General features: G+C 34.7%; 1 long non-coding RNA gene across 1 annotated transcript in view; it reads right to left on the minus strand.

Annotated features, from left to right (window-relative positions):
• The window catches only part of LOC146999569 (uncharacterized), a 64,670-nt gene that overhangs the window by 21,425 nt on the left and 16,238 nt on the right, over positions 1-27,007 (minus strand). The window contains exon 2 of the long non-coding RNA XR_015039830.1: positions 9,063-9,153. This is a non-coding gene — a long non-coding RNA (uncharacterized LOC146999569). The remainder of the gene's footprint in view (positions 1-9,062; positions 9,154-27,007) is intronic.

Genomic DNA, 27,007 nt, shown 5'->3' on the forward strand with positions numbered 1-27,007 from the left:
AGGTAAAGTTTTCTCGACCTTGTTTTTTTTTTTTTTTTTTTTTCATCTCTAACCAATTTTGTCGAAAGAACAACACTTAAAAAATTCAGCGCAGTTTGACTCTTAAAACGCTAATTCTAGGTCGTGTTTTGGGAAGGTCATAAGGTCATATGTAACACTTGAGGAGCTGATGAGCGTTTTATACGATTGCGAAGCTGTAGTTTATTCTAAACCACTCATGTATATTTCCAGTGGTTCTAAGGACCTTATTCCGTTGACCCCAGTAATGTTTCTGGGAGAAACTTGGGTGTCTGAAATGCATGACTTAGATCACATCGATAAAATGGACCTTAACGAAAGCTTAACAGAAGAGTAGTGCCCTGATATGCTTCTTTCGTCACAAACGCAACTGTCTAAGTAAGAAATATTTCTTGGCATGTATTGCAACATTTTTCGTAACCATTATTGATGAAGTACACTGTGCTTATTGATGAAGTACACTTATTATGTAGTTGTTTTAAGTAACAGAAGCTTTGTACTTAACATTGCACATTTGAATGAAACATGGTTGTTTTTATTATGGGAAAAGTCTTGTCCCATTATGCAAAATTTCAGTTGTATATTTGGGCAGTTATTTAACTTTTCGCTTCCTTCATATTCTTTTAAATGCAATATTTCGCTGAATGATCTATTATATGATGATTATTATTCTCTAAAATAATTTCATCTCGAAGTTCAGCAATCATGCATGTGGTTATAAAAATTATCATTTTGAAATTGTTCAGTTGATTTATCTTCACTGACAATTTTCCATGTACGAAAGGCACTTGGGATAGAGATTCAGAAATTCTTTCGCAAACCATCCTTTCTATAGATCTCTCCAATCATCTAAAACGTAGACCTAGAAAAACAATTTCTGTGAATACATTTCTGACCCCTCGAAAACATCTTTCTTCATAATTCATGTTCGTTTAGTGGATCGAATTGTTTGAGTACAACAGTGCATAACAAGGCTTCGTTCAGGCGCGGCGTCTTCGGTCATAGGAAGTAATAAATATCAATATACTCTTCTAGCACCCGTATCTTCAATGCGCAATAATTATTTTTCATATTTAAGGTTTATTGCGGCAGCAGCGATGTATCGTTCGAGTGAGTTGTTAATTACATTTTAGAATTCGAAAGAAGCAGAATAAACATGTCATTCTTTGAATATATATGAGAATTTTTCTTAAGAGTTTTATTATTTTTAAGTTCTTATTTAAGTATGATTTGTGAGCTGATTCGACGAAAGAAGGAACAACGGGTATAAGCCGAGCTTCGCTGACAGGCGATCAGACTGTCTAAGGATTTTGTAAGAATGTTCTTACTTTTCGACTTATGCCAATTTGGTATAAGAACTGACCAGTCACGGTGAAGCAAACACGGACTGACATTTCGTCGACAATTTCGCTAAATCAGCTGAATATTTACGCATGCGCAAGTTTATATTCCTTGAGTGGCTATAGCGTAAATCCTGTACACAGGTGTGACCGGACTTTATGATTTTGACGCCTTAAAATGCGCCTTAAGCCTCAAATTTTTATTGTTACTTCTACTTCATATTCTCCCATTAATATATTCCCGATGCAGCTTTCGCGGGAAGACGCGAGGGTTGTGTTGTTCTAGATAGGTGCGGGTATCGGACGACACCCGATTTGTCATATAAAGCCGTCCGGGTGTCCGGGCCCTGCATTCACCTGTCACCTGTTACTCCTTAAGCCACAAATCTTTATGACTGTAAGGCCTTCTTCTGAACGAAGCCTAAGAGAAGAGATGCCCAGATGGAAAACTTTCTAAATGAAAGAGGCTTTTATTCATATTAAAAGAGGAAAAATGGCAAATATACCCTGCAATCAACTCTTCATTGGGATTTGAACGGGAGTCAAACACCGATGTTCAGTTTATTTAGTTGGTTACAGCCGAAAACATCGCGGACGATGTTTTTTAACTGCAAAGTTTTTTAACCGCTTTATTGTAGACCACGATGTTTTAGAACTGAGATGTTTTCTCTTTGCTATCTTTTCTCTCACGATGTTTTGTATCGCGACTTTTTTGTCTTGCGTTGTTTTCTTCGCGACGTTTTTGTCCGCGATGTTTTCGGTGGGCACCATCTAGTTACCCACTGATGGACTCTATATGATTGGAGTTAACTGTATATGACTGTATGGAACTGGCAATATTGATATTCATTACGTTTGCAAATTTTGGAAGTATTTACAAATTGTGGATTCTTTTTTTGTGACGTATCCTGAAGTGTAAAATTGCACTGAAACGCGGAATTGTCTAGCAGAATCCGACATAATTGGTCATTTGATGCTAATAGCTATTTTACTGGATAACATGATTGGATAGGATGCATTTTATAGAAATTATTAACGATAAATATTTATCGTAAATATTATCCTCGTTTCTATTAGTTACAATAGGGTTTTTGGAGAATATTATTTTGTTGGTAATAGCTTACCATTTTATCGACTAAATGACTTGATTAATGTTTTCCATATTTTGCTTTAGTTCACTTCAGTGTTTTCCCCGAAACATACTCGTCGGTTTGAAATGTGTCTTCAGCCGTTAGCAACAGCAGACACTCGTCGGGGTTAAACGTGGCGTGGACCGTTACCCCCGAGATAGATTCGTCGCTTCATCTTTTTATCAACCCCCAAAAGGAGCTGCAAATGAAAGAGATGATTGATAGCTTAATTGGTCACGCTTTCTCCACAGCGGGGTTGTATCAGGGGTAAATTCACTTGCAAAGACGGAACGAGGAATGCATTTCTGGCTCCCCTTCAGTTCGTATTGAAATGTAACTATTTCTCCTTTAATAAGCTGCTAAGTGATTTTGTTTGTTTATTCTCAGATAAGAGGTTAAGGAACACACAAAAAAATTTCTCCTGAGTAGGAAGACAAATAGATGGTTTTCTAAATAGATCTTGACAGCTGCTGAAAGCGGAGAAGAAATATTTCTAAGGTCAGTTTCAGGAGAAAAAAAATGTATCTCTGGAGGGAAAAAAAGCAAGCAAATATTGGAAGTGAATAAATTATAAACTAAATTTTCACGATGAGGTAGACTGCTTATAATGCATAGGAAACCTACTGTTCCGGATGCAATTTACCTTCTGATGGTCAGCTTACATAGCTCATGTTGAATACCTATCTTTATTTATACTCTATAAAGTATTGATGCATTTCAGAGATACCTTACGAAAGTAGCTCTCAACAGAAGCTTCAGTATATAATATGGAGGCATACAAGCTATGTAAGACGATCATCCCGTTTCCAAATGATTTAGAATTTGTTGGAGGTTGTCTTTTTAATGAAATGATGCTCCATACCAAATGCTTGTTTATGTTTTCAATAGTGACAGTTAATTTCAATACTTTTAGATGGTATTAATTTTATTTTGAAGAAATACATGCATGCGTCTAGTAATAGAGATTTTAAAATATGGGTCATCTATGACACTATATACACTGATCCCTCTCCAAGTTGATCACTCCCTGGTTTTGGATGATTTTGATCTTCTGTTTAGGTGGTCAATTGGAACCGTAATGTTCAATATCGATGATTATTTATGTTTTTAAAAATATCCATTACTTCAAGAAATGTTCGTCTCCAAGACGTGGTTGAAGTGAAAGGGTTCACCATTTATAAAACCTCAAGAAATTTGCTTAAGCCTGATTCATGCATTATGAATTTAGCTTAATAAATATACTAGTTTTAATTAAACTATATCTCATTCTTTGATAAATAAAAAATCAGAATGCATTGCATTTACAGTTTAAAAACTTAAATATGTTTTGCTTTCCTTTTCCATCATGTACAATTAAGCTTCTTTCCCAACAGTGTGGCGTGTCACTTTACTTGAGTCTCCCAAAAATGTTCGAACTACAGAAGACGCTACTTCCAGCTTCTACGAACACATGAATTACGTATATAAGAGATTGTTTCTATCATCCCGAAATACATGAATTATAGAGGCTGTTTCCGTCATCTCCAAAACACATAAATTATAACAAGGACGTACGCATTATTTCAATTAAAATGTTCAAAAGCATCTTTTATCTTTGCAGTAAAGGTAACCACGTGATCACTTCCAAGTGCGAAAGGAATAGGCAATAAATAAATCCTATGAACGGTTTGGCTAGATTTATTTATCGTGTTTCTAAATGATCTGTTCATGTAAATCACTGAACATGTAAAATTATGAATCTACGTGGTAATTTCATTGGTGAAGAAAACTCGTAGATGTAGTTTAATGTTTCCAGCGTCTTTTTTTAGTTTTAAAATTTGTATACATTTACATTGTATGCTTTTCTCTGCCGTGTATCAGTGCAGGATTTACGTATAAGCTACATAAGCTGTAGTTTAGGGCCCCCCCAATAAAGCCCTCTAGGTATCCGAAAATCATATTTGGCACTGACAATATGATATCTGGACTTAAAAAGGGCTGCATATCTCAAATAGCTTAGGGCTTTATGAAGTCTAAATCCGATCCTGGCCTAGGTTGCTTCATGACCTACCTGTATCATTCTCATGAAATAAAGCTTAATGAAGCACGTAACACGTACGAAGTTACTTAATTGCACACATAAAAGTAAAACATTGCTCAATGAAACAACGCTTCGTGAAAATCTGAAAAACAATCAAACCAAATCTGAAAAACATATAAAATAAATATATTATGCTCAAAGAGGCGTTTTTTCATTTACAAATACACACACGTTTCGAGAGCATTTGGACGAACGCCCCTTTCGGCTAAAAATACTTAAAAACAACATGTGTTTAGAATTTCTGATGGACAGTCTTACGTGCTGGAGATAATTTTTTTTTTTTTTTTTTTTTTTTTTTTTTTTTTTTTTGCACAGTGTTTTTCCACCTGCTCGCTTTGAAATCGTTGAGTTTCACAATCAAAAATTAGTTAAAGTTTAAAAATATGAAATAGATAATAAAACAAATTCGAAATTGAAGATTCGGTGCCCATATTCGGGTGAAGGACTATGTTATTCAAAATTTGATGGCTCTAGGCATCATTGTTTTTTCACCGTGCGAGAAACGTACATACATTCATACAGATTCTTCATTATTTATTCATTTTAATATAATATGGGGCTATAATATTTGGTGACACAATTTGAGAAGTGATACAACCGTTTATAATGATTCGACGCAAAATGACGTTTGGGCTAAAAATTCAGTAACACCATTTTAGTTAAACGAGCTAAAAAATAAAACGGTTTTAGCATGCACGTACTATTGCACTCTGAATATTAAAATCAAAAAGTAAAACGTACTAAAAGTGTTTTGTGCTTTATTTGACTAATAACAATTAATTAATAGTTAAACAGTGAGTAATATTATTATGCACTTTGTACATATGTAAATAATTTTAGTGAAATTGAAGTACTCTGCAGCATAAAGTAACATAAAAATCTAAAGCGGCAATGCTGCTTTGCCGAAAAAACAAGTATATATATATATATATATATATATATATATAATTTATTTACTAAATAATATTGATTGTATTATCAGGTTCAATGTTCCGTCTTACTTTCTTCGGGAACATGCAAGGACCTGACTCGGAACAGAGAGCTTACTAAAGCTATGTTCAAAAACTGTGGGAAGTAGACAGGATACACAAGAAGGGTATACAAAACCCTTTATTTTTCTCTATTTACAATAACTTCCGTACTTCGGAATACACAGACCCACTCTAACTTTAAAATGATAAACGAGGAAGATTGGCCTTATATTAACAGGAAGCCGTATGTAGTACAGAGAACTGTGAACACTACAATACGTTTAAAAATTATCAAGAGGATTAAAACCTCTGGCCTGGAAGGCAACCAGCAACTGAGTAAAACTTCTAAGGTAAGCGGCCTGCTTCGACTCACTGCTTCCTCTCTCTCGCTTGGCAAAAAGCCACAACTTAAATACTTGGCGTTCGCCAGACAACCTTTGCATAAATACATTAACGCTTATAATTCTGGCCGGAAGTAGAAAATAAGAAGTGATAATAAAGATTTAAAATAAAATAAACGTTAGTAAAACTTAAGATCCTTACAGTATTATCTCCTAAAATTAATTATAGTAGAATGATCTGAAATGAGTGAATATATATAAAGAAATATTGAAGTCAGTTCCGACTTAGGTCAACAAAGAAAAATTTTATTTTAGTTACTTTTTCATTATTAACATTTTTTCGTTTCTAATTTATGAAATTGATTAAAATTTTTTTTAAAATTTAATATGTATTAACATCAAAGTGTCATCCACAGTTTAAAAAATGTATTTGAACTCGAGTGGATGAATAAAAAGTATTTTATTAACGATTGAAAATTTGAACAAGATATAGGGAGAGTATAAGCTAATACTAGTAAGAATTTAAAAAGAATACATGGGCAATTAATTCTATTTAACATTGACCTAATGGCTATCTCGCCAAATTTGGCGAGAAATCTCCGAAAGTCGTCAATCTTGGTGATATTTTGGTCCGATCACTGGTATCACCGTAATGGGTGCGGTAATTGAATAACTATAATTGATTCCATGTGTATCTGTAATCGTATCGGCCCTCATATGCCATCCAGTAATTTCGAGAAGTACTAGAGAATTCTCAGTGGCTGGGGAAAAAGTATATAACACCCTGGAAGGCATCAGTTTCAGAACAGTTGTTAGTTCAGAATTGAATTGGAAGTACTGAGACATCCGTCTTAGCTTCTCTCTTTAGATGCGCTGCATTGCTCTGTGTTTCACGATCTTAGTATTTTGAAGTGTAATTACTGACTGTACTCTGCGATACTGTCAAGAACTGTACCAGTATTTTTGTGAAAAATTCCATAACTGTGAAGTGTTCCTTTTGGCAAGATATTTTTTATCAAGCTTTTATCAATTTCGTGCGCATTCAATCTATTACGAACCCGTACGCAAGAACAACATGTTCTATATCAGGGTTTCTTAAAATGTGGGTCGCGCTGCAGCAGCGGGTCGCCAAAAATTTTAGTTCTTATTATAATAATTTTACAACTGCCAAATATTTTTATTCAATGTATCTGAAAATAGGTGAAGATAAGACAATACAGACAAAGAGAAAAACGAAAACGTGACACATTCTTTTTGTAATATATTCGACACATCCTTTTTGTAATATATTCGACACATCCTTTTTGTAATATAAACGTTCATTTTACTTGCTTTGCACATGATGCTGTCATTCCGTCTGTTACTTATTAAAATTTTCACACTGTTCTATGTCCTAAAATTAGAAACTAAACGTAATAACTAAAGCTGCAATAGTATATTACAGTACAAGTGAAAAAATTGGCAGTTTCACTCACGCGTGTGTCGGATTTGCGCAATACTTATGGGCGTCCCACAAAAATTTTGTAAATATTATGGGGTCCTAGAAGTCGCGAAAAAATCTCAGTGATAAAAAGGGGTCGTGACTGAAAAAAAATTTAAGAAACCCTGTTCAATATTATTATCTAAATGCAATTCTTATAGTATGAGTATTAATATCTAAATGCAGTTCTTATAGTATGAGTGTCTCACAATTTTATTTTTAATAACATATGACCACGATAAGATAGATAAAAAATATTTTTACATTTTGGTGCATTTAACTTAAACTATATTGCTCAAAAAGACTTTTTGAAGTTCAAAGGGACAAGCATTTTGCGTTGAATCATTAAAAGCGGCGTATCACGTTTCAAATTGTTTCCACCAAATTTTATCGCCCTGTGTTATTTGGCGACCTGAGGACGCATATAAGAGTAGTTCCATAATTAAATATCCATACATAAACGTCTAATAATAATCCGATTACATAGTTCAATTAAAAATAAGCGTTAAAACAGTTTTTGGGTTAGCTACATCCTAGCGAGCGAATTCCAAGGACGACAACGAAAGCGTGTTGCCAACGCAGGGCAACAAATAGATGTAAATTAATTACGAGAGACGTGGAAGTAAACAATACTGTTATTACATATTAATCTATATATTTTTAAAATGTATTTTAAAATGTAAGCGCATCTTACATTAGAGAGTTTCTTTTTTTCGAGTAAACACGCTGTTTGATTACGACAAAACATGCTAGAAATATCAAGAAAAGGGATATCTTCATGATGAACATTTTAAAGGGAACTGGCTTTTATTCACGCATGCGTGGAGAAAACCACAAAAAATGTCCATGTCTCCAGCCCGTTCCCCGAGATTTGAACACAGGTCGGACTAGTTCAGGGGTCTTACTTATTGAGCTGTTTGCGAGATAAATTTGATAGTGATTGTTCTAATAACGATCAACCGAATATGCAGTTCAATGAATTTTATAATGCGTAGAAAATATATTTGTGCTTTATTCTTCTTTAGTTTTCGTAGTTTGTAAGGATTTATTTTTAACTAACCAGTTATTTTATGTTCAATAGCTTTTCTGTCATTCTTGCTTTCCGTTTTCCCGCCAGAATGCTAATTTTAGTTCAAGTGCGTATTCAAATAAGGTAGAAAGAGCTAATATTTAAAGGAAAGTTTTAGATTGCTGAACCGAAGCGTGTTCCACCTGCTAAGGGCCACGTTACTTGTTGAACCTCTTAATAGTAGTCCGTCTGCGATGGTGCGTTATTCTCGCCATTAGGTTGTGCCAACTTGCGCGTATTCTGTCTGTAAATTCTTTGGCTAAACTACGACTTTAGTTTAAACTCATTACTTTTGAGCCCCGCCTTAAATGCTGCCAGGTTTTGTGAACACAAAGCGTATCTTCTATTAATCTATTCAGTTTAATAAAAGGGTCTTTTTATATCCTTAGTACGTCTTAGTTATAATTTAGAAGACATACGGATAATCCACTTGGGCCTTCTACAGTCTGAAGTCAATTTATGCTACCAGAGAAGGTGAGACTCTACAAGTTGGTAAAATTTATTTGCCATTGCTGTTAAGTGAATATTATAATTAGTATAACTATTGGATTAGGTAATATCCAAAGAGTAGTTTTCCTTGAGTAATAAATTCACATTTAGAAGCATTTGAATTTAATGAACATCTTTACTTACCACATTAGATACAAAGTGATGATAACAAATATTACAAAAGCTGATCCAACGCTGATCATAGCATACATCCAAAGGCTTGTCTCATTATCATCTGAAAATAATAAAAAATATGTAATAAGATAAATAAATTAGTGCAAGAAATCTGTTTATTTCTGGTTAATTATAGTACATGCCTGATATTTTATATAATACATATTGGATATCTTTCTTCTTCCGCCATGTCTCGCAACCATGGTAACGACTAGCTGCTGAAGACACTTGAGTTTCCTGATTTTCATTTACGTCCTCGTGTTTCGCTTCTTGAAAAACTCACAATGAAGGCTGGCTTGAATTGAAATCTCAAATACGGTGAAGAAAATAAGCGCTCTGCGGTGATAACAATACATGTTACAGTTGCAAATAGGGAAGGGTCAAAAAGACCTTGAAGTGCCTATTTTAAAGTAACAGACTATACAGTAAATGTTTAAAAACGTAGTTCTAGTGAAATTGTGATCGTATCAAAATCTAGCTTAGAAAATGGTGAAAAGAAATAACATTGAGTTTTATGAGTCCAGTATCCGATTTTTTTATTACTAGTTTATAACTGTTTTACTTTTATTAATGCATTTATAGTTTACGTGGTGTATAAGAAAATGACCACTAATTTTTTTCTGCGTTTCTGCTTATTTGCTGAAAAGGTTCTCAGAATTTTTCTGTCACAATTCAGATTTTAAGAACAAAAGGTTTTGTGGCTTAGATGTTTCAGGAATTTTATTGCTTCTCAGATAAACTACTGTTGGAAATACTCGCTAATGGATCAGTGTTTACTGGGAGAAGTGGTTTCCATCCTTTTTTTGACTTACTGAAAACGCAGCAATGGACAAGAAGAATTTGGAATTTTGAAACAAGGATCTGTTTATAATGCTTATTGCTGACACAGTTTTAGACCAAGCCGTGGCAGTAAATTTTAAAGACGAGCATGTTCTGAAGGAAGCTTGGTACAATTCGAATTTAGTTTTAAGTATTATGAAGACGTGCATATCTTGTAAACAGACTTATGCAATCCTAACTTGAAGGAAAAAAATAGACACTGCGCAGTTTTTGAATTCATTTAACATAAAATGAAGTACAGATTAAATTTCATACGTTTCCAATATAATGAAAAATGAAAACGATTTAAATATCTGTTATTTCGAGTGCAATATTGTAAAGCGGTTGTTGGAGGAAGTTACGAGATCAAGTCAATGACCAGAATCAGAGACCAGAATAGAGATTGCTAGAATAAGAAACACAATGAACTTTAAAGCATTAAGAAATAAAAATAAACTACAGTTATATAAAGCGAATGGAAGCAACGGATAGTTACAAAATAATCAAAATTTAAAATTTGGGAATAAAATCCACAGTTAATTTTGTTCTAATTAGAAAATGCCCATAACAAACCCTGAATTTACCGAGATCACCTGTGATATTGACCGTTATTTCTGAGAACATAAATAAATATCGGTATTAAGAGCAGCTTTTTACGACGACCACCTTCACACAAGATAGAATCATATTAGAAAAATCTGATGTGTACACCACATGACTTCCTTGTACGGAATATTAAATTATACACCTTTTTTCTTGCATTTCGCTTAAACTTATTGGATTGAAATAAATCTTCTTCGCCGACAGCGCATAAACCACAACAGAATAAATACACTCTTTAAAATTCACTATATTTGTTTACCATAGCGACACTCTGACGCATTAGATACAAAGACGAACTGACGCTAGGTTCACTTAACAGCGTTATATTTCGTTCATATTATAACTCAGAATGCACATAATTTATATCATTTAAAGAATCATCTAATCGTTGTCACATGTTCTATTCAAATAATATAATAAAGCTAGAACGATGTATAAAAGAAATTAAGCAAACAAAACAAAAAAGAAACAGTTTTTAACAGACGAGTGAGTATTTCGCATTCAATTAATTCTGTTTTCACTTCGCGACAAGGCAAAAGTACATAAAAACTCAACATATCTGTATTAAAAATTACGAAGTAAATCTTAAACACTTATTTCCTCGAAAAAATTCCAGAAAGGATTAAGCACGATTTAATTCGCAATAATAAATGAAAACGTTATTTTTGTTGTTGCGAAGCTACGTTTCTCTAGATTGGCAACAAATCCACTACTCAGCTGTTTCAAATGTAAACAAGCAATGACAGGCATCAAAAAAATTATTAGGCTTAGCGGCACTTAAACAACTTTAAAATTGTTGATAATTCTAAAAATATTGCATAGAGATTTACTAAAGGCATAAAAACCTTAACCGGAAGATAAGAACAACATAATTCAATCATTTTTAAAGCAAAAAATGTACAATTTACAAACATGTAAGAGTAAAGAAACTGAGATCACTGAGCCGGGTAACAGAGTGGATATATATATATAAATATTTTTATGTACGTTTGGCGTGGCCGATTGCAATCAAAATACGAGGTGCAAATCTACATGTTATAGTAGTACTACTATATACAAAATTTCAACGTTCTAAGGCTACTCGTTTTTGAGTTATGCGAGATACGTACGTACGTACATACGTTCGTACAGACGCCACGAAAAATTCTCTTCAGAATTCATTTTAAAGCAGTTTTATAATTTCTTTGGAGGAAAAGAGTCTTTTATTCGGTCCTTACGAACAGATATCACGCAAAAGCATCGTTAAATTGAATTCGAAAGCGGTCAAAATGGATATTTTCGTTGAAATATGCTGCCTGAAACTTTTCGCGATTACAATACTTCCTTTTTACTTCGTACAAGGAAGTAAAAATGTAGGTATGATAGTAAAATAGTAAAATGAAGTAAAATCTTTCAGAAAATTCACTCTAGATATCCCTTTAATCCATATTCATGCATAATGCATGTAAGTTCCCTTTAATCGAGGGCCCACTAGTGGCGGAATGGATAAAACTGCTGAACGTTGGTTATTTGTCCCGCGTTCAGTTTCTAGTGAGGCTTACCAGTGGCCGAACGGTTAAATCACCGAACGTAGTAGTTCCGACCTGGGTTTGAATCCAGGTGAACGGGCTGGCTGCATCAGGATTTTCGTGATTTTGCCCATGTGTAATTTGTATACGAGCCACTTTCTTATAAAATGTGCCTCCACAAATGTATCCCTGCCCTTAGGCAGATACCCCTAGTGTGCTTTGGCTCTAATAAAATAAACCAAACCAAACCAAATTATGGTGAAAAAGTTGATTGCATAAGATTTTTATTGTGTAATAAAATAAAGTGGCACGAGGTAATATGTAATAATAATGCGAGAGAGATTCCTTTAAAAAATTTTATGAGATGACATACCTCCCTTTAGTATTCCCAACCTTTTTACTGCAACTCCCCTTTTAAAAGAATACCTTTCTTCATCGACCCACCTTAAATTTTTCTGTATAATATACAGTATATAACAAATAATTGCACATAAAATAACTTAGAGATAAAGAGGTATGGCGAAAAAGGTTTGTTAGATTTATTGTTTACTGCTTTTTCGCATTACTTTTATATTTAATTTTACAAATATAAACAAGTTTTCAAAAGCTAAATGACAAATTCTAAATTGTGCGAAAGTTCCGATTTTTTAATTAATATGATGCTTGCGATTGATTTATTGACGCCAATTGTTTCATATTTGGCATAAAATTCCTTAACTTAGTTCTCAAAATCACGTCGTTCGAAAATATTCAACCGGTTTCTTGTTTTCCGTAGTAAAAGTTATTGACTTCACTAAAACCTGCTTCTACTAAGTAAGGAAAGGAAAGAGTCAATAATGTTGGTTCGGTAACAACTTTTATTTTGGCATATTTCTCTCGAATGCCTGTTAAATTCCAAAACTTAGCTAACTCATGCGTTTTGAATAAGACTTTCTTTTATGTGTCATAAAATCAAGATCCGATGCATCGCAGTTTTAGAGTATGTTTTCGCTTGTATTTATTTTATATCCTTTCTTACTTAGTATATTTTGCGCAGTAAATGATTAATTTTCAGTTTTTTTAATAAACTTTTATAGTCAATAATATGCTGATTATGTCGAACAATTGCCGTGCATATTCGGTCATAAAAAGGTTAAATTAATAATAATACAAAAATCAAAATAATACGCAAAATACTCTGAATGCACTTTTTTATAAGCTGAAATATTTTTATGGCTTCATATTTTTCTAGAACTGATCAATTTCCTTCTTTCCACTGTATCTCGCAATTGACAAAAATAAGAAATTAATCCTCCTTCTCGACTTGGCATTTTTATTTAATAGAAAAGTGCAAATAATGTCGAGTTAAAAAAATGGAAGAGAAAGATTAATTGAGGAGACGACACGCAAATTGAATTTCTTGCCCAGTTACAAGTATTGCATTCTTTTTCTTTGAATGTTCTTTTATAAAACGAATTGACAATAAAATTCTTTACTAATTGATAGCGCATAACATCCCTCGTGAATAATGTAAAAAAAAAAAAAAAAAAAAAAAAAAAAAGCATTTTCCGCTCTCCCTTTTTTTTCTTTGGAGGGGATGGAAGAAGGAATCATGCATAGTGTACTTTTCAAAGTTGATTAAAATTTTTTTCAGGAAATAAATGTTCTTTTTTCTGCCTGCTACCTTTTTCTGAAAGACAGGAGTAATTATCGTGAAGAAAGAAGTATAGTATTAATGCTGCCAATATTGTATTATGTAATTAATCTGTGTATTTACTCTTTACGTTTTTAATAAGGTAATCTAAAGCAGTAATCTTCTAACTTAGTGAACTTGGGAAACCCATAAATTGTATTTCCTTTTGTGGAGCCTCTGCCATTTTGAATTAACGTGAATATGAAGAAAATTTTAAAAAAATATATCCGTACTTCGTACACTTTCTGAAAAAATCTCATGTGGACACTATGTGACTTCTTTGAACGGCCTGTTAAATTATACATACTTTTTTATGCACATCATTTAAACTCATTTCCGCGAATTTCATTATTATGAATTCAGTACTTACTTCGCGTTGAGGCAAAAATACATAAAATCTCAAAACATCTTCATAAACTGAAAAATACTGAACTACTTGCGAATCATTAAGAGCATACTTTCAAGTCAAATTGAATGTGAAATACGAGTTCAACAGATCTTGAGATAATCAATGTTGCAAAGTTTCTCCAAAGTAGGAAAGTCCGCTAACCATTAACAACGGATCACAGATTGACTTGTAGGGTCACATTTGACTTGGTAATACTAAACTAGTCTTATAACTCTAACATACGTGAAGCGAATTATCGCTTGATCTGAAATAACGACAAACTCTTGAGAAGATTAAAAATAACCTTTCTATTTTAACAGAAATTAGAAGACAAGGGCGTTTTCTTGTGTTACAATATAAGCCAGATCTCGTGTTGATATGACTAAATAGAACAGTCAAATTTAAGTTTAACGTGGAACAGTAATCAAAGACTACACAATTAATGACTATACTGGAGGCTGGCTAACTATTCTACCCGAGCATCGGAATTTATGTGTCGGCAGCGATAGAACGCAAGTCCGAATAATTACAACTATCAAAGCTGGCAGGAAACTAACAAACGTAGCGCGCAAGTGATGCCAGAAACACACTCTGACTTGAAATCCAAAAACTTCAGTTAAAGTGCTGGCTACTCTTTCGCATTCTGGTGAGGAATACGGAAAGGAGAAGTTATAGTAAAGGCTGAAATTATAAATAGCTGCATATATTATTAATTAACATAAAATTAACTACAGACTGAAATAGTATTGTTTGCGTGGGATTGTATTAGAAAATGTGTAATTGTGTAACTGTATTTTTTTTTTTATCAGAGATGTTATTTTTGTTAAATTAACAGGCGCAGTATTCTGCTAGAAACTGAATTTTTTTTTTTTTTTTTGTTTTGTTTGTTTCAGTGTACTCGATTCTGGAAGGGAGGTAAAGGGTAAACGGCTTGCCGTTTCAAGTCGCTCTCACGCGTCTGCGAACTTGCACATCTACGCTAACAACGGCTGAAAAACAACTAGCGCCATCTGTCTGCACTCTGAGGGAAAAAATATTCCTTCCACAATAACTGCATTTCAAATGTTGCTTGTGACATTTTTTTTTTTTTTTTAAATTTTCATTTATTCATTTATTTGATTCACCTATGTAAATCCCTCTTAGGCATAAAGGCATAAAGGTGTCCGCATCTTCATGAAAGTTATGTCCCAATCACATTATGCTTCGGCTACGCGGGACTGGACGTCAAAAGAGACAGTTCTCAGAACCCGCACATTTCCAGGAAAACCACATAGCTAGGTTACCATTTTCACTTATGTCAAAGACTTGAACGCTAAACAGTAGTCGATTATCGCTCAGATTGTGTTCACGTGATCCTTCAGAAGCAGAACTTTCGTCTGATTGATTGATCTCTACCCGGGACAGAGCTCCAGCCGAGACATTTTCGGTGAGGTTTGAAAAAATCCCGCTTAGCCGCTACATCGTTTCCGTAGCTAGGCGCGAGTTCGCTTCCGGCGGGGCTCTTTTTTATAGGAATCCTCCCGTTTAAACCGGTGCTACCAGAATCTCGTTTCTCAGAAAAGTCTCGTCTAGCAGGAACTGTTGCTAGAAGTGATAACCTCTTTACTTTAAAAACAACTCGTTTTTATAAGCTGCGGCCATCTTTACATTGCGGTACTTTTATGAAACATTTTGTTTTTTCGAGTGATATCTGACTGGCGAGAAAGGCTCTGGAAATTTTATGATGGGTATAATGATTTTAAGAAAATAACTCCAATGAAAGACAGGTGTTCAAAACCTTACAAATTAAATCAACCCCGCTGGCTAAACATGAAGTTCCAACTCGGGCGTAAACGCCCTATCACACGTTCACCAGATAACTCTCATCTGTCTCCTTTGCTGGATTCTTACCGCGAAGGAGGCAGCTGATTCGCTAACCGCAGCCATATACATGACTTTAAAATGTGGCAATAAAATGTTTGGGACCTTTAAGAAAAATTTCGCGTTACCTGTATGCTTGAAACGCAGTTAGTGCTGAAGTGTTATAAATAATTAAAGACGCATAAGATTTAATATTTCTCTATTGTTTCTTCATTTCAGCATAAAAAACTGATATGATGAAACATATGTATTTTTTATTTGCAGAGGAAAACGTTTTAATCAAACATTTACTATCCTACTTTATAACTGTGCACCTGGTATTTGTTATAAGCTCAGAGTTGAGCCAGGAGTATTGAGAGTATCTGTGCGAGCTTCCCTCTTTAGATGTGCTATTCATTGCAATGTGTTTAACATTCTTAGTAGTTTGAAGTGTAACTACTGATTGTACTCTATTATACTGTGAACAACTGTACGAGTATTTCTGTGGAAATTTCCAGAACTCTGAAGTTTTTCTTTTGATAAAATAAATTTTATCAACCTATCATCGATTGAACTTGTGTGCATTCAAAAATTACGAACCCGTACGGTTCTATTACGAACCCGTACGCACGCGACAACACTGTATTTATTTAAGGAAACCTTTAACATTTTTTAACAAGTAGCAATAGTAATACTTAAAGCAAATTCTAAATGAATTCTTTTCTTTGAAGTTTGAGATACTGAAGCTTTATAAAAGAAATCAGGAAGAGAATGTTATTCTTTTCCAGGACTTGGGTTCCGGAAACATATAAATGCAAAACACGGGAAGAAATAGAAGTGTTAAAAATCCAGAAATTAATATATTTTCGTTTAAGTGCATTTGATAATATTAAAAGTTCAAAGTGAAAATATCTGTTTAAAATGCAATTAATATGTTTAGCTGATAATTAATTAACCCATTGATCTAATAAATGTTTACTCCCTCGGAGTTTCGTTTGTATAAATTATTGAAAGGAATACAATAAGACTTAATTAGTGTGTTACAAAATGAGACATTACAAGGTGTGGGCTAATTAGCATGCGACTCAAACTTTCAAATGTACAAGGCTTTGTCATCGCTAATTAATTTAAGAAATTAAGCTTTTTGATTAACAGCACAAAATTCAAATTGGAAAATTTCTGAAACAGCGATTCCCAACCTATGGTACCTGAACTCCTGAGGGTACGCAACGGCTTAGAAGCATGCGAAAGAATGAACAATAATGGCCGAAAATAACAAGTATTATACTGAATACTGATAAAAGAAAACCAAAATGTTCAGAAAATTAAATTTATCATTGAATAAAAAGGAAAAGTAAGTGCAACCGCTACGAAACCACTTGAAAATATTTTATGTTAATTTTTCCCTTTGCATTCCAATTCGGGTTCGGCAGACCCTTAGGAGCTCAGGAGTATAATAGACTTTAGAAATCCGAGAAAATAAATAAATTTTACGTACCGCTGAGTGGGGGGGGGGGAAGCCTGAAAAGTTTCACATGTTAACGGTCGCCGAAACCTCTTTTGGCCAAAGAGGTTTACACGCTCTCGCTTAGCTCAGAGCCTACCAGTCTGCTATTACACTCACTCCTACTAACCCCCCTTTTTTTTGTCTTTTTAGCTTTATTATTAAGCATTATTTTCTTTACACCTACACTATATACAGTTCAATAGCAAAATTACCAATTGTTGAAAGCAGCACAGCAGTATACGTTTTAAATTTCAGATGCAGCGTTAAGTTTAGGCATACAGTTTTTTTTTTTTTTTTCAGTCTTTTCTCAGCTCATCATACCAATGTTCAATTTTATTACTAAGATGACTTTGCAAAACTTTTGGCTTTCTGTTATTAACGTTTGTGTGTTTAATTTTTATTAAATATCACGTTCTTGGTACTTACACCGCATAAAATTCGATTCAACGGCAAAATCACAAAATATTTAAAAACAGCATATATTTAGAATTTCCGACAACCAGTCTCGAGCACTAGCGTTAAAAATACTTTATTCCCTACAGTTTCGCCATGGCTCGCTTTGAAATCGTTTAGTTTATTAATCAAAAATTCGTTAAAGTTGTACAAAATATGAAATGCATAATAAAACAATTTCCAAATTCGGATTCCATGTGCTCATGTTCGGATGGAGGACTATGTTATTTAAAATTTGATAGCTCTAGGTACCTTTGTTTTTCCACAATGCGAGAAACATATAACATTCATACAGATTCTTCATTATTTAATTTCTTGAAATATAAAACTGGGTGATAATATTTGGTGACAACAACTTAAAAAATGATACAACGCTTTTTAGGGATTCGACGCAAAATACGGTTTCAAAACTAATAACCCATCTGCTCTTCTGCACCCTTTGATCTGAAAACACATAAATTCATCTATTTACTGCTGATGCGGAAATGGAAGACAGCTTATAACAACGAAAAAAATATGATAAATTTCTCGTTGTACAAGTGGCATCTTCTTGTATGATTTTTTTCTCTTCCAGTAAGGAACTAACCAGAAAAGGGAGAACATTTATCAGCACAAATGTTTCATGGCTCTCTATCATTAACCTAGAAATTTAATACGAGTAACTGTTCAGTTGAATGATATGTGGTTGATGAACATTCCTGGATCTTAATAGCTCCAATTTTTTTTTCTGTTATTAATGCTTTACTAGAAATATTCTGTTATTTCATCTATATTTCCAATTACGTAGACTCTGTGGAAACGTTGCAATAAAATCGGCAAATACGGGGGATCTATTGAATTATTTTAAAATAAAAGACCCTCTCTAAGCTGATGATCTACGATTAGAGATGGTTTAGGTTTCGTTAGAGAGGCACTGCTTAACATCGTAGGATTTTTATGTTCTCGTAATTCCAGCCACTTTAAAGAGGTGGTCGTCGTACGTGTCGGCACGAGAGAATTCACTACCTCGGAAAAATTAGTATTTGTTAGTCTTTAGAAGAAAAAGCACTAACGATTTAAGCTAAAGTAAAATCTTTTAAAATTACTTTATCACAGAAACAGCTTTGCTCTTTTTGTTAATTAACAATTGTTTAATAATAAGTTAGTAGTTATCAATGATACTTTCGAATTTGTTCAATAGTTAATTGTTCAATAAGAATTTCAATAACAATATATACGAGAGTTGGAGCAAAAGTCATGGCAACTATTTTTTTCTTGTAGATATGTGAACGGATCATAAAACGTGTATGTGTCGTGTGGAAGTTCTGCAGACATAGTGTGTATGCAGAACAAGAGATGGCTCTGTGATAGCAAGGGCTCTGAAATCAGTCAGTTGGTGAGTGTCGTGCAAGGTGGAAGTAACCCGTGTTGAGCAGCGCTCTTACATCAAAATAGCCGTTCTTCGTGCAATGGAATGTCACAGTGAATTAGTAGAGGCCCTTGGGAATAATGCCCCACCATATCGTTCAGTAGCACGGTGGGTAGGAAAGTTTCCGCAAGGACGTGTGTCAACCAGTGATGAGCAACGTTCGGGACGACCGGTGAGTGTGCGGACCGACTTGGCACGTGCCGTCATTGAGCATCTCATGGATGAAGACAGACGATGGACGTTACTGGAGTTAGAGAAAGCAAGTGGCATCGAGAAACGCACCGTCCACGGGATATTGCGTAATGAGCTACAGCTACGCAAAATCGCTTCGCGGTGGATACCGCATGCACTGACGGAAGTTCAAAGGTGGGTGCGCTATACAATATGCTCCGACCACTTTGCACGCTGACAACAGGACGGCGATCAATTCTTGTCACGAATAATCGCCATCGTTGAATTTTGGGCCAGGGCATATGAACCAGAACTGAAACGTCAGTCCACGGAGTGGCGACATCCTGGATCACCAAGGCAGCAGAAGGTCCATCAGAATCCGTCCCCAGTCAAATTGATGGTGATCGTCGCGTATGACGTCAGGTGTGTCATTGTTTGCCACTTTGTTCCTTATGGCAGAACAGGGCTACAGGGACTTCTTGGTGCGACAGGTACGACGTAGCGTTCGGGATAAACGTCCGGATTTTGTGGACAGTGCAATAATTCTTCACGACAATGCAAGACCACGTAAAGCAGAGTGTGTACGACAGCTACTCCGACGTTGGGGATGGAAAGAATTGGAGCACCCACCGTACTCTCCTGACCTTTCGCCCTGTGACTTTGATCTCATTCCCAAGATTAAGGAACCAATACGTGGTAGGCGGTTTGCAACACGAGAGGACATTGCTAATGCTGTGCGCCAATAGATGACCCAATTCACACATGGTGCGGCAAATGCTGAGGCTGATGGTATTCAGCGCCTCCCACATCGTTGGCAGCGTGTGGTGACAGTAGCAGGGGACTACATTGAGGCTCTTTAGGCCCAGGTTTTTCATGTCATCTTTATGTGTATTGTGTTATCATTCTTTTGCACGGTGAAGGCCATATTGCCCTGTATACTACCGTAATAAATTCGTGTGATACGATATTTCAGTGCTATTCATTGTCCACACATGTAGTCAAGACCTTATCCTTTCGTCTGTATATGTCCTATTTTCCAACCGGACTGGTATCTCCAAGAAAAAAAATAGTTGTCATGACTTTTGCCCCAACCTACGTAGATATTATATATGTTAGATAAAAATATATAAATACAAATTATAATTTAAATTAGCAATAGCCCTTTAATGCTTACTTTTAATTTGAAAATTCTTGCTCTCTTTTCTAGAAATAGTAATAACTTTTTCTGAACAGCGTCATTTCGAAATTAATCATATCAAATGACTTTTACGTAACGTTAATGACGTAAATAGAACTAAAATTGAAGCAGCCAATGATAAATTTACAGCATTATTAATTACCCAGTCAAACGCATTGAAATCGAAACTAACTCGTTCTGTATAAGATTTTATCCTGAACACAAGACACTTGCTTTCTGTGCCTCGGCTTAGGTAGATTGCTGCTTACTACTTTCCCTTCTTCCACAAAATATTATGAAAAATGTAACTGTTCTGGAAGAGGCACGATTAATGTGCCAAATATTTGTAGCCGCAAACATTCATTGAAATAAAAATGAATAGTTAATCTGGCTCGGGTGCCAAGTTTGCTGTTCATTACGGATCAATATCTACACTATCAGTGTCTCTACAATATTTTGACACACACACATATATATATATAAACACTGGCTATCATTAATTAAGGAAAAATCACAAAAATGGCGATTGCGCAGAACGTTACACGTTGATTTTAATGAAACGTACCCACAGTATACAACACATAGTAAGGTATAAAACAACATAAAAAGAAATTACCAGACGATTATGATGTTATAGAAATTAGCAAATGTATAAAATGAACAAATCGGACGTGTGAGTTTAGTATAGGAAAATTACATTCCGTATGGGGTATGTTCTGCCCTAGAAGCAATACAACACATACAGCGATGTGAGATGCTGTCAATTATGCAGTCTGTCGGTTCCGTAGAAAGTGAGAGCCATTGCTCGTGAAAAGCAGTTGCAAGCGTGGCAAGGATTTGAATAGGAGGACTGACGTCACTTCTTCCTGACTACACGTCTTCCTAAAGCATGCCAAGCATGCTCGATAAGATTCAGGTCCGATGATCGAGCTCGCTACTCCATGCTCTGAATTGTTTGGTGTTGAAGATAATCATGCATGATGTGAGTAATGTGCGGTCTGGCGTTGTCGTCCTGTAGCAGAAAATGATCAGATATTTCCCGAGCATAAGGGCTCGCATACGCATAAAAGATGTCATCTTTATAGGTCTGAGCATTCATGGTTCTACTTGAAAAGACATGGAGGTCTTTGCGTCTACCCAAAGAGATACCACCCCAAACACAGACACTGTCTCCTTCGTATGCATCTTTCATAAATGTTTGATGGATGATAACGGGTACCAGATTCTCTCCAAATCAAATAACGCGTACTAACGCTTTGCTTTGGACACTAAACCTGGACTCACCCGTAAATAGAGCAGCCCTCCATTAATCAGCTGCCCTGTGGACATGTTCAAATATCCATCAAACGTTTCCTTCTATGACGTGACGTGAGCGGCAAGCAAATGGCTAATAGCCTCGTGTACATGCCTCATTCGTGAAGCCTTCTACGCACGGTTGACGTTCAGACCAACCCTCCAGTGGTTCTTATGTTGCGATAATAATTTGGCGCAAAATGTCCGCCTGTTCTTATGTTGCGAAAAGAAGGGAGTTGCAATAGCAATCTAGCTAAAGTGAGAAGGCGAAAGCGAAATTGGCATATCCAAGATGAAATCCTATTCCTTCAAGCGCATAACAGCAAATATCGGTCAGCAGTGCACGTTGTTGGTCATCTTTGGCTGAACTTCCTCGATGCCGAATCTGTGGTTAGAAATTGTGGATAGAAATTGTGGGCCGAATTGTGGAAGTCTATTAACCACAAAAAGACTCACATTTAGCCATCTGGCCACTGCTCTCTGCCTCTAGTCTCTCTATAGCTGTGCATCGTAGTTCTTTCGGCAAATGATGCTTGCAAGTCATTGTTACAAATTGGCTATTCCAGATTTTATATCACAGTGAAATTTGCAGGCTTGCTGTGCAACATGCAGTTTTATGCTCCTTGCAGATGACGTATTTCGATTGACATATGCAGTCACAATTAATTTGGCGCAAAATGTGCACTTGTTCTTATGTTGCGATACGAAGGGAGTTGCAATAGCAATCTAGCTAAAATGAGAAGGCGAAAGCGAATGCGGCATATCAAAGATAAAAAAATAGGTTTTATTTCAGATTCCCCCCTAATTGGTTGTTAAACTTTCAGTCCCAAATTTGGAATTATTAATTGGCTGAAGCGTTATGTAAGCATCTGCCTCATTAACTGTATGTAAAAAGTGCATGATAGCGATTGATTCTGAAATGACACAGTATAAAGAAATGTATTATTTAGCAATTAGAAATGTATTATTAGCAATTATTATTTTTGTGACGGAAGGGAGAAATATCCAACTTAAAATGTAGTTAAGAACTACTGCAAATTAAAGATATTATTTTATCTTACCTACTTTTATCTTGCATACACATAAATGTATGTATATATATATATATATATATAATATAATATAGAGATAGATAAATAAATAGATAAACAGAGAGAAAGATCTAATAATGTAGATAGAGGGATAACGTAAATGTTGATCCATAAAGAGCAAACTTGGAAATCGTGGCAGAATTTAATTATTGTGTCCTTTTCATTTTAATTGAGATTTGCGGCTATAAATACGGAACGCTAATCGTGCCTGTTCCAGAACTTTTAAGCTTTTGATATCATTGCGGTAAGATGAGTTCAATAGTTCAATCTAGATATGTCAAGAAGTAGGAAATAAGTGCGTTGCCCAGTATAGAAGCTTAAATGTTTTTAAAAAAGGAACGTTGATCCATAATGAAGAGCAAAAGCAAGCAGCAGTCTAACTAGGCCGAGTTGAAAGCAAGTACGTTGTGTTAAGGATGAAATCTTAATTCAGAATGAGTTAGTTTCGGTTCTCAATACATTTGATTGGACGATTAATACTGCTGTAAAACTATGATTGGCTGTTTGAGTTTTAAATCTATTTACAGCATCAGCGTTACGTAAGAGTCACATGCTGTGGATTAGAAAACGCAGCACATAAAATGATTATTACTTTAAGAATAGACAGGGGAATACCAAATTAAAATTAAGCATTAAAGGGCTATTGCTAATTTAAATTATAATTTATACTTACATATTTTTTTATCTTAAGCACAAGCACATATATATATATATTGAACCTCTCTAAGGTGACCATCAGCGGTTCCAGATGATTTTGGTACTCTTGGGATATGTTCGTCTTAGAGAGATATTACTCAATATCGATGTTTGCTTTGTGTTCAGAAATACTGGTGATTTACAGAATGATCGTTTCGGAGTAATTAATTTACTAATACAGGCGCTCTCCGTCAGAATTTAGCTCTATTTGTAAATCCATTTTAGTTTAAAACTTGGACATTTGTTCTCGAAAAGAATGGAATTTAATTATCTACGTCTGGAAAACTTCATAGATAATTACGTCTGGATTTTACCTCCTAAGATATAATTGAATTCAAAATTTCCAAGGTTTTTATTCTTTCCATTAACAGTTCAAAGACTAAATTAAAGATTTTGCTTCGTTTCCACTGTCGTAGACTTGTGGGAAAAGCAAACAGGACGTGAAACTTCAATTTTTCCGGAGGTAATCAGCTGAGTAAGAGTATCTTCGCTGTTTCAATTCATTATGAGTAAATTTAATATAACGAAGAATATGGAGAAATATCTAATTTCTAGGTAATACGTACCTGAGCCTTTGAATTTAAGCCTTTGTCTGTGTATCTTAAGAACATTTTCTAAAAACATTTACCTGTGGTAGGGCGAGTACAGCGTTTGCTGTAGGGAACTAGGTAGTGGTAAGGGGAATTTAAAACTGAATGCGCGTTGTATTGAATGTGAAAGATTCCCAAAGTAATAATTTCATATTTATCTACCGCAATTAAAATTATATATGTAATTTATTGTTGCAATTAATGTGTTTACGGAGATCTCCTCAATAATTATACCAGATGAGCAAGGTGAAGTTGTTAATTTACTGCTAAAATTAACAGCACAGAGCAAAATGAACACCTACTGATAACTCGAAGAAAACACAGTAAGGCAAAGTCTGCTTAACACATCAGCAATATCGTAAATTATAAATATTATTCTCTCCAATAGATTATATTATAGATATTATTCACTTCAATTCACAAGTCACTCAGCTACTCTTTGAATGATTCAATTAATTCTGAATTAGCTGTCGGAGTCGTATTTATGCACGGTTGCCTGGTACATTTGAAAGCTTGAAAAAAAAAAAAAAAAAAAAAAAAAAAAAAAGAAAAGAAAAGAAAAAAAAACGGCTTCAAAAATGCGAAATTTAGAAAATTACCAAGTTGTCAAAAGTTGACAAGACCCTTCAGTAGTGGTTTTGAATATACGTCGGGTTTTAACTATGTTTTTCACAATTCAAACATTAATTGATTCGGAATTATAAGATCTGAAATGTTACATAAGAAATAAAGACTTATAATCGCCGCCCAACCGAGAGAGTGGTTAGCGAAGGGCCCGGATTCGAATCTCGGAGAACGAATGGATATTTGTAAATGTCTAGTGTCTGTGTGGCATGAGGGGCACTTTAACTATGCGGCAAGCCGAAAGTCTTGTGGAAAGTTTGGTAGAGGTAGAGCGATGGGAGACACTCGGAACCGTCCCCCCCCCGCCGGAGTACTCTCCATCAAAATTGGGGGGGGGGCTGAGCAAAATTGTAGTCATCTATAGGCTCAAGACTTGCCAACGCAGGCGCAGTTTTTATCCTTTCCACGATGACTTCACGGGCTTACTCTGATGTCAGGGACATGATCAGAAGTTACTGTCGATCAGATGGGAAAATCCCTAAACAAACAAGCATACTTATAATCATGATGCGTGGCTAAAAGTTCGATTACAGAAATATATGCTAAAATTATACGTTCATAAACTGCTCCAAATAAATAAATTAAAATAATGCATAGCATTATCACAATGCACACACACAAATTACAATCAAATAGACATAAAAAATTTATAACAACATTTAGACATTGAAATTAAATTGTACAAAAACACATGCATTTGAACTTCAGAAACACTTTTTGTGCTTCATAGTCAAAACATTATATAGGTATAAAAGCAATAAACAGAACACAAAAGTACCAAATAAGTTGAATTCTATTAAAATGCTTTGCCTCCAAACCTGAACTGTGCAAATGAATGAGATAAGATATAGTGATTGCCTTCAGCCTTTAAGAAAATTATTTTTTAGTTCTCATTTCATCAATAGATGGCGCCAGTAGCTTAACTCTTGTCCAGCCATTCTTATCTTACCAAATCATTTGCGCTTTTGCAGCTGAGGATGATGGTTCGGTAAAACCATCGAAACTAGTCCCGTGAAAATTTGCAAATATAAGGCTGATTTTTGTTGTTTGAATTCTAAATTAATACTTGTTCGGCATGTTATTTGATCTTAATGACAGGTGTAATCTTGTACTCTTTGCCGCCATGAATTTCATGAGCTTTTTGTGATGCCAGACAAGCGAGATTATTCGCTATAGCAACATTGTATAGTTAAAATGTTAAAAATAATGTATATTTTTACATTTTTCTTAGCAGCTTACGTTTATTTAAGATACAAAAATATTTTTTTAAAAATAAAATAATGTAATAAAATTGTAATGCTTTTTACGTAATAAGTAGCCCATTTATTATGTTGCGAATTTAATTTACAGATTCTAAATAACAAAACGAAATCGGAATTTTAATGCAAACTAATACCGAGATTCTCATTAATTTCACGCACAATGTGAATTACAGTATTTCACCGTTGAATGCTGGATTTATAATAAATCTCCAAATTCTGAACTCATTAAATATTAAATTGAATACAGGAATTCATCAGCGAAATTTCAAAGAAGCTGAGTAGGAATTCATTATCATAACTGTTGTGTTGAAGGCAAGTGAGCGCTCATTTAAAACTTGTTTAATTGTCATTCAAATGAGAAGAGAAAATGATTTACTAGCGAAATGAACAAAGTGCAGTGAGAAGGCTTAGCATGTTAATGAGTTGAGAGCGCTAGTACAGATTCAGAAATTTAAACTTGCAAATAACTAACTTTTAAGATGCTTATGCACATTATTTAAAACGCATACAGATTTCACATTTGTTAAATGTTTTGTACGCAAATTTCTCTTACTTTTTGCATCCTTTAGTGCAAACTGAATTTTTAATTTCGCATTCCTTTCCGTCTTTTGGATCTCTTGTGTTCTCTCCCTTTTCAGCCATATTAAATATTTTAGCCAAGCTGTCTTGCTTGCTGTATTGCGCTTGATTGTGGTCTTAAGTTTGTTTTTCCCATGGAAACTGCTAATTATGTTTCATAAGTAGCTTGTTTTTCACATAAAACTGCGAATTAGGTTTCATATTAGTTTGTTTTTCGCATAAAAGTTGCGAATTT

Source organism: Stegodyphus dumicola, chromosome 1 (assembly GCF_044657685.1).
Source record: "Stegodyphus dumicola isolate Sdum_Otavi_A_Nest chromosome 1, ASM4465768v1".
Taxonomy (NCBI): Eukaryota; Metazoa; Arthropoda; class Arachnida; order Araneae; family Eresidae; genus Stegodyphus; species Stegodyphus dumicola.